Source organism: Mirounga leonina, unplaced genomic scaffold (assembly GCF_011800145.1).
Source record: "Mirounga leonina isolate KUSES-001 unplaced genomic scaffold, KU_Mleo_1.0 Mir_94, whole genome shotgun sequence".
NCBI lineage: Eukaryota > Metazoa > Chordata > Mammalia > Carnivora > Phocidae > Mirounga > Mirounga leonina.
The window spans coordinates 25,592,423-25,601,501 of NW_023270855.1; the positions used below are offsets into that span (position 1 = coordinate 25,592,423).

A 9,079-nucleotide genomic window follows, 5' to 3' on the forward strand; every position below is an offset into this window, starting at 1 on the left:
AAGAATGAGGCTTCTCTCCAAAAATGAATCCGTAAACGCTCAAACAGGCAACTCACAAGTTTGGCTCTGAGCTTTCCAGCAACACACACAAAAAGGGAAGTGGGATCAGCTGCATAACTCGAATTGTCCAGGGAAAAACTGTACTCTTCCTGATTACATAGGTATCTATCAGTTTCTCCTCTGAAGCCCTCTGAGGATGTTGTGCAATGTAATTAATAACATCCTCTACAGATCCTATCATCCAGAGTTTCCTAAAGTTGGCCCGAAATAGAGCAGTCTCTAAATTAGACTACCGCGCTCCCTGCCCTCATTCCAAGGATGGCCTTGGGGCAAGGGATTTAATTCCTCACTGAGTACCTCTACTTAGTACTGGTGATTAATTACTTCATATCTAAATAACTGGCGGTTATTAACAGCCACAATGAGCAAAAATAGTTATTAATCCGTCCTAGCCTCTGGCTGGCTTCTCTGAATGAGTTGACTCCCTCCCCCCAAATTGCCAGGAGCCCCTTTCCAGGGGTGTGGTCTCCTCAGACCTGCACAGCCCCAAGGCCCTCGGGTGACTCAGTGACTCATCCACTCTCCCACCTTGACCTCACCCTGGAGTACAGAGGCAAGAAGCCAGAAAGACTTAATTGTTAAATATCTCCTATCTAAAGCCCAGAGTACCCAATAAGACCAAACTAGTGGCCATTTTCTTCACAGCTAGAGCTCTTGGAATAGACATGTGGAGAAAAGAGAGAAAGGCTGCAGAAGGGGAATGTAGACTCCAAGGAAGTTCCCCAGTCTGGGATCCCAGGGCCTTCTCCATGGAACGCACTGGGGCTCAGGGTCTTTGACTTTTTACAACACCCGCTCATAAAGGTGCTAAGGCTCACAAGTGAATGTGGGCAGGTGAGAGGGCTTCTGAATTGGGGAGCAGATCATCTCAGTAGCATAGATTAGAGAGGGCACAAGCAACGAGGGGATGTAAAGAGATCCTTATCCACCCCTAAGCCTCAGGGAAGGCCTCCTGGCAGAGGTGATATCTGAACTGGGACTTGAAGCATTAGTATGGCTTTGCAGAACTGAGGAAAAGGTCAAGGGCATTCCAAGGAAGACAAGGCACGCTGTCCTCCTCTGGGAACTTCCCATCATCTCCTATTGCCAGGGCATAAAATTCAGAATGGGATGGAGACAAGGCTAGGGGAAGCCAGGTCACGGAGGGCCAGGGATGTAGCACCAAAGAAACAGGCCTGGGTTTATGTACACGAATGCCAAGACCAGGCAGGTGATGTGAATCGGTGCATTGGCCTGGAGACAAGAGAGGATGGTGGACAGTGTAGCAAATCGGAGTGCTCTTGAGTCACCCAAAGAGGCTAGTCAATACTTCAGCCGGTTGTTACCGTGGGAGAATACAGAACTAGCATTGCTAGATGTCCCCATTGTTTAAGAGACGACAAATCCAGATCCCTAGGTACTAGTCTCCCCATTTGTAAATGTTGGTGACTAATTCAAAGTTAAAACACAGTTGGGATGCCTGGGTGGCTCAGTCAGTTAAGCGTCTGCCTTCGGCTCAGGTCATGATCCCAGAGTCCTGGGATCAAGTCCCACATCGGGCTCCCTGCTTGGCGGGAAGCCTGCTTCTCCCTCTCCCTCTCCCACTCCCCCTGCTTGTGTTCCCTCTCTTGCTGTCTCTCTCTCTCTGTCAAATAAATAAATAAATAAATAAATAAAAATTTAAAAATAAATTAAAATTATTAATTAGAATAATTAATTGAAATAAATAAATAAAAATAAATAATTAAAATAAATAATTTAAAATAAATTTTAAAAAAAACAGAAATACACATGGGGCGCCTGGGTGGCTCAGATGGTTAAGCGTCTGCCTTCGGCTCAGGTCATGATTCCAGGGTCCTGGGATCGAGTCCCGCATTGGGCTCTCTGCTCCTTGGGAGCCTGCTTCTCCCTCTGCCTCTCTCTCTCTCATGAATAAATAAATAAAATCTTTAAAAAAAAAAAAAAAAAAACAGAAATACACATAAAACAAAGTTATGTGCTGACTGCTTAACAAAATGTTATGGCCAAGCCTCACAGGAACATAAGCCTGTATTTCCCTTCAGAAGTTTGCTGTTTGCTAATTCAGAGTGTTGTGACTTTAGAGAACCCAACAGATAGTGAGAATTGGCTCTATATACGTATGCACTCACCTTAAGGTTGCTCTTTTTTTAGTTCTACCAAATCTGATTAACTGTGTTTTCAAATTAAATATTTTGAAAAAGATCTCTTTTTTAATTGCAGTGGGGGAGGCGGAGAATGCGCTGAGCCCTTGGCGAGGAGTAGGAGTTTAAAAATATATGTATCAGATTTTGTTTTCTCTGCTCCAATCAGTTCAGGATAAACTTTTCCACTGAAGCGAATCTTGATAGTGCTGCCTCGTCCGAGGCAAGCTGGCTTTGGGGAAGAGCTTCAGATCTGCTCCCAATTTAATGTTACTCAGTACTGAAGTATTTATAACTTTGTTTGCTGAATCATTATAAAGTATCCGAGTAAAAGAAAATTAATCAAGTCCTGAAGTTTTTATGCCCCCAGGGTTTTGGGGGGATTAAATGAACAGAACTTTGTTTCATTATAATTTGTTTTCAACCTTCATCGGTGTCTGTAGCCCTTAATGTAAGTAATTTCATATTGATCCTGGAAAGTCGGGTTCCATTTGAGACTTTCCAATATTCTTTCATTCCTATTGCTAAGGGTTGATGAAAAAAATGAAGTGAAATGAGATGAAATGAAAAAAATCTATTTTACACACACACCCCCCCAAACAAAACCACCCTAAGCTTTTCAGTTTGTTTGAAAACCATTAGTAAATTCTGTCAAGTTGGCTGCCCAAGGTCGTTTCAACCTTACACCATCTATTTTTAAACTTTCAGTTGTATGTGGAAGATTCAGAACTTTCAGCTAGAAAACAGTGCTTGGGCTAAAGCGGGTGCAAGTGTGACTTCTCTGGGTTTTAAAGAACTGTTCTTCAGATCATGGTTTTCATCAAAGTCATTCTCTACGTTTTTGTAAACATTTTTAATAAGAAAAAAATTTAAAAAGCAGAAACAATCTGAAAGGTTGCTCTAAATATGGAAACATTGGGATGAATGTTATGTTTTTAAGGCTCTTACTTAGGAAAACGCTAATTAAAAAGTCCACACCGTATATCTTAGGGAAGGGAGACACTTGTTTACTGCTTTCTAAAAAAAAAAAAAAATTTTTTCACCATCCTTCAGCCGTAAGAATGCAAGAAGATAGATTTTCTTTTGTTCTTACTTTGGCTTGCTACAACTCTACTCTTCTTTTTTTTTTTTTTTTTAAGATTTTATTTATTTATTTGACAGAGAGAGAGAGCACGTGTGGGGAGCGGCAGAGGCAGAGGGAGAAACAGACTCCCTGCAGAGCAAGGAGCCCAATGGGGGACTCGACCCCAGAACCCTGAGATCATGACCTGAGCCGAAGGCAGATGCTTAACCAACTGAGCCACCTCAGGCGTCCCTCTACTTTTCATTTTTTAAAGTGATTTGAAAACAAGAAAGGGGGATGGATCTAGCTCTCTGAGTGCAGAGCTTAGCCCCTTCCCTTACTGGCTGTGCAATTTGGGCACGTCACTGGGCTTCTGTGGCTGTTCTTCTGGGACACGGAGCCCTGACACCTGCCGTGCAGCCTTCATCCACGTCCAGCCGTTGACCAGATCACCCAGAACATAACAAGTGCTCAGTACAAGTTGGTTGTTGTCCTTAAAACTTGCACCCTCCAATAATCATATTTATAATTGGGGCGCTGTTCTCACATTAGGACAAAATGGCCAATGATACTTTAACCAGTGTGTATTTTTAAAGACCCAAGGCATGTTCCTGAGGAACAAATACAGGAATTTTCCACCCAGAGTCCTTGTTTACCAAATATCTGTGGGCAAATACAGGTTTGTCTTTTTTTAAAAGGGAGGTGGGGCAAGAAGAAGAGAGGAATGCCTCCATAGAAAGGCAGTTTGGTGTAGATTTTCTTTTTTTTTTTTTCTTTTTTTTTTTTTAAGATTTTATTTATTTATTTGAGAGAGAGAATGAGAGAGAGAGAGCACATGAGAGGGGAGAGGGTCAGAGGGAGAAGCAGACCCCCTGCTAAGCAAGGAGCCCAATATGGGATCGATCCCGGGACTCCAGGATCATGACCTGAGCCGAAGGCAGTCGCTTAACCAACTGAGCCACCCAGGCGCCCCGGTGTAGATTTTCTGAATAAAAAGAAGACCAGCTGCCCTGACTCCTGATTGTTTTCCTGTGGTCACCAAAACTAGATTAGATATCACTGGAACTCCATTTCTATGACCTGCCCCATGAATGCTTTCTTGGATGCAGGAAGAGAGAAAATCTCCTTCTCAATTCTCCCTTTGGACTTCCAATAAGAGCATTTTTTTTTTATTTTTTTTTTTCATTTTTTTATTCTTATGTTAATCCCCATACATTACAACATTAGTTTTAGATGAAGTGTTCCATGATTCATTGTTTGTGCATAACACCCAGTGCTCCATGCAGAATGTGCCCTCCTCAATACCCACCACCAGGCTAACCCATCCTCCCACCCCCCTCCCCTCTAGAACCCTGTTTGTTTTTCAGAGTCCATCGTCTCTCATGGTTCGTCTACCCCTCCTATTTCCCCCGCTTCATTCTTCCCCTCCCGCTACCTTCTTCTTCTTCTTTTTTTTTTTCCTTAACATATATTGCATTATTTGTTTCAGAGGTACAGATCTGAGATTCAACAGTCTTGCACAATTCACAGCGCTTACCAGAGCACATACCCTCCCCAGTGTCTATCACCCAGTCCCCCCATCCCCCCCCCCCCAACCCCCACTCCAACAACACTCAGTTTGTTTCCTGCGATTAAGAATTCCTCATATCAGTGAGATCATATGATACATGTCTTTCTCTGTTTGACTTATTTCACTCAACATAATACCCTCCAGTTCCATCCACGTCGTTGCAAATGGCAAGATCTCATTCCTTTTGATGGCTGCATAATATTCCATTGTGTATATATACCACATCTTAAGAGCATTTTTTTAACAACAAAAAAGCAACATGGGGAATGATTGCTAAACCCATGGCCACTTCTCTCTTGAAATAGAATTTTTTTCAGGCAGCAGTGTGCACAGCCTAGGGAGATGATCCATGATTGGTCTAAGCCAGCCAGGACTAGCCCATTTCTCTTTGCCAGTCATTCGTCTAGGACAGTGGTTCTCAACCCCATCAGTTTTACCTACACACACACACACACACACACACACACACACACACCCATAGGACATTGACAGTTTCTGTAGACATTTTCATGTTGTCATACCTGGAAATATGTTATTGGCATTTGGTGGGCAGAGGTCAGAGATGCTGATAAGCATCCTTCAATGCCCAGGAGAGCCCATCACAAAAGAGAATTATCTGGCACAAAATGTCGGTAAGGCTGAGCTTCAGAAACACTGGTCTAGGAGTTGATACTTGACACAGTTCTGACAATGAAATGTGATAGGAAGGAAGTGGGGGAACTTCTAGGAAATAATTTTCCTGCATAAGAGGAGGAAATTTTTTTTTTTTTTTTTTTTTTTTTTTTGCCCCATCTCCTTTTCTTGTTGGAATGCTGGGGCATGAAGATGTGATGCTTGGAACAGCTGCAACTATCTTGGGACCATGAAGGGAGATATCACCAACATGCTGAGGATCTTTGAACCACTATCCCCAGACTTCTTGTTGTATGAGAAAATTAATTGCCTTTATTTTTAGTTGGTATTTTTGTTCCTTGTAATCAAAAGCATCATAGTTATTACATTTACGATGGCATATAATTTTTCCCTAAAAGGTTCACATTAGGTTAACTAGAAAACAGCAGAACTTTTCTAAGATTCAGATATTGCTCAATGAGTTGGGCTCAGTCACTAGCTAAGTGTCTTGCTTCTTGCACAAAGCCCCTCAGAGCAAGTGAATTTCATTGCATGCTTCTGAAGGATGACACATGACTTTATACTGTGTATCTGTGTATCTGCAGAGTGACTCCTGGACCCTGAAAATTGTGAAGCCTTCCTGTCATACTTCAAATTCAAGCTTTGCCACCCGGCAGGTGTCTGATCTAGGTAAGTTTACTTCTCTGCTACTTTGTCTGTAAGATGGAGATAATAGCCCTCAGAGGTTAAACGAGTTATCACATGAGAAATATTGCTTAGGATAGTGTCTGGCACTGTGTTCATATCATTATTATTATTAAATATTACATCTGAGAATACTAAGGGTCTGCTAAACCATTTTCACATCTGTATCTTACCTGATCACGTGACCATCCTTCAAACTTGAAATTGACAGCCAAGGGGGCCTTTTGTATGGGCTACTCAAAGGGAAATGGATTAGCAATACTCTATCCAGTCTTCCCAAATTCCACCATTGGGTAAGGGCACAGCCAGGAGGCTTGTGCAAACTCTTCCCAAGACAACTGGAACATGATGCTAGAGGACCCACTGCAGGTGTGTCTCTCGTTGGCAGAAGAGCTAATTCCAGGAAGCATGTCTCCTTATCTTCCAGGATGAATGACTCCCTCACTCTTTTAGGTGTGGACCCAGGTGGTTGGTCTAGCATCGTACACAGTTCTGTTCACATTCATTCTTAATCCAGTTAAACCAATACCAGGACAGATGCCATTCAATTCTGTTTCCACATACTCCTGGCTGGAGTAGCCTTCCTCAGAGCATCACTGTCTTCTTCTCTGTCTTTAAAACCCTACGTGTTGTCTGAACAGCTGCACCATGGAACTTTGGCATGAAGCATGCTGGGATTTGCCTTGAGGTCTGCATCTAAGTTGCCATATGACGGCAGACAAGTTACTTTACCTCGCTGTATTTCGTCATCCTTAAAACGGAGCTAATGAGACGCCCTTTCATAGAGTCGCTGTGCATAAGCTAACAGTAAAAGTCTCTACCACTGCTCATGGGATAAGGTAGGTGCTTGAGAAATGCTTGCTACTGGTGTAATTCTGTTTGGTTCTCTCCAATCCCTGCTCAATTGTTTAATTACAAAATCAGTATTGTAGCCTATTTGAGGGCTTGGTGCAAGTTAATTGCACTGAACTCTGCTGCACCCCAGCCACATTTGATGCTCCCTTTCCATAAATACTTGAGTAATACTTTAACCCAAGAAGGCAAAGAAAATGCAATAGGACCCAGGAGGATTCCGCCAAGAATCCACATGAATTGTGTACTTGAAGTGGCGCTCTTACAGTTTGGAGCATAAATCCTCAACCTTGCAGGTCTGTTCTTTTTTGTAGACTCCAAGCCCTACAGCTTGACAACCACTTTAACTGGTTGCCAGGTCTCCCTAGGCAAAAGTCGTCCTGTGCACGATGAGGTTTCCTGTCTTGTGTAAATGTTCCAGAGCTTGGCACCAGTGTGTCTATTTTCAGCCTTCCTGACCCTTTCTTCATCTGCCCCCTCTGTGCCCTAGGCCCCAGGTTACATATTCACCCCAGCCTTGAGACCAAAGTGTCAGCAAGGGACATGATCCTAAAATTATTCCTTCACATCCTTGTGTCCCCCTTCCAATGATTCTCCAAGTAAGGTGTACTTGTAGCCCTGGGGAACCCACAGGGTGACTGTGGACGGTACACACAGATAATCTTTTTGCATAGGGGCCATGCTAATCTTCTCTGTATCTTTCCAATTTTAGTCTATGTACTGCAGAAGTAACCACAATAACCTTTTAGATATGGAATTTCTTTTAAACTAAATTTTGATTGTTAAAGGTAAAAATAATCAAAAGTAATGCAAATGGATTTTTTTTTTTATGGTGAGTTAATTTTAAGGACAATGTAACTTTGAGAACCTTTTTTAGTAGCTAACGCTGATGGAGTGTTCGATACATTCCAGATAGAGCTTGCTGGGCTCTGCAGGCATCATGCCCCTACTTTCCGTAGAAGACGCTATTTTTCACTCTACACGTGAGAAAAGTGCAGCTCGGAGAGGTTTTCTAATTTACCCGGTTATTGCACTGGAGCTGCCTGAACCTCAATGCTCTTCTGCCCCACTGATACATTCACTTTAAGCTGGAAATGAGGCTCCAAAGCAACAGAATTAGGGGCTCGGTGGTTCTGGCCCTGGCCCAGGAATCTGTAGATTTACCCCAGCAGATGCTGATGCAGCTTTCTGGAGACGACCTCATAGATCCTCAAAGTTGGATGATGCCTACAACCCTGTCTGGCTGGAAAAGGTAGTAACAAATGTCATTTATTGAGCAAAACATGTGCTGGACGCTAACCTAGGCATGTCTATTGGTAATTTTATCCAATCCTCTCTCCCGGTGGTGTTATTTTCTCCACCGGAGAGCTGGGGAAACCTAGGCTGACTCTTTTTTTTTTTTTAAAGATTTTATTTATTTATTTGAGACAGAGAGAATGAGAGACAGAGAGCATGAGAGGGAGGAGGGTCAGAGGGAGAAGCAGACTCCCCGCCGAGCAGGGAACCCGATGCGGGACTCAATCCCGGGACTCCAGGATCATGACCTGAGCCGAAGGCAGTTGCTTAACCAACTGAGCCACCCAGGCGCCCCCCTAGGCTGACTCTTGCACAAAGTCCTGGCCCTTACATAGCTGTGTCGGGATGCAAACCCAGGTATGTTTATCTCCAGAGCCTATGCTGCTAATTTCTGTAATGTAATCCTTTGAAAACATGACTAATAATTCCTGTTCTGCCTACCTCTTAAGTTCATTATGAAGATCAAATATAATAATGTATGTTAAAGTCGTTTGTAGTGTGTACAGTGCCATATTTCATCATTCAATCAGTATTTAGTCTGATCATGGAATTCCTCTACCTGAAACCTTCCAATGGCTTTTGTCTCACTCAGAGTTAAAGTCAAAGTCCTCACAGTGAATGATCCAGCAGCCCCATCACCTGTTAGATCTCACTTTTTACTACCCTCCTCTCACTCACTCTTTAGCAACCACTTCAGCCTCCTTGACATCCTTAAACACACAAGGCATGTTCCTGCCTCAGGGCCTTTGCACTTGCTGTTCCCTCTGCCTAGAAGGCTTT

The 9,079-nt window shown here is 43.0% G+C and overlaps 1 pseudogene; it reads right to left on the bottom strand.

Moving 5' to 3' along the window:
* Positions 1 to 7,669: 7,669 nt before the first annotated feature.
* Positions 7,670 to 7,735, bottom strand: LOC118006125 (annotated as a pseudogene).
* Positions 7,736 to 9,079: the final 1,344 nt, after the last annotated feature.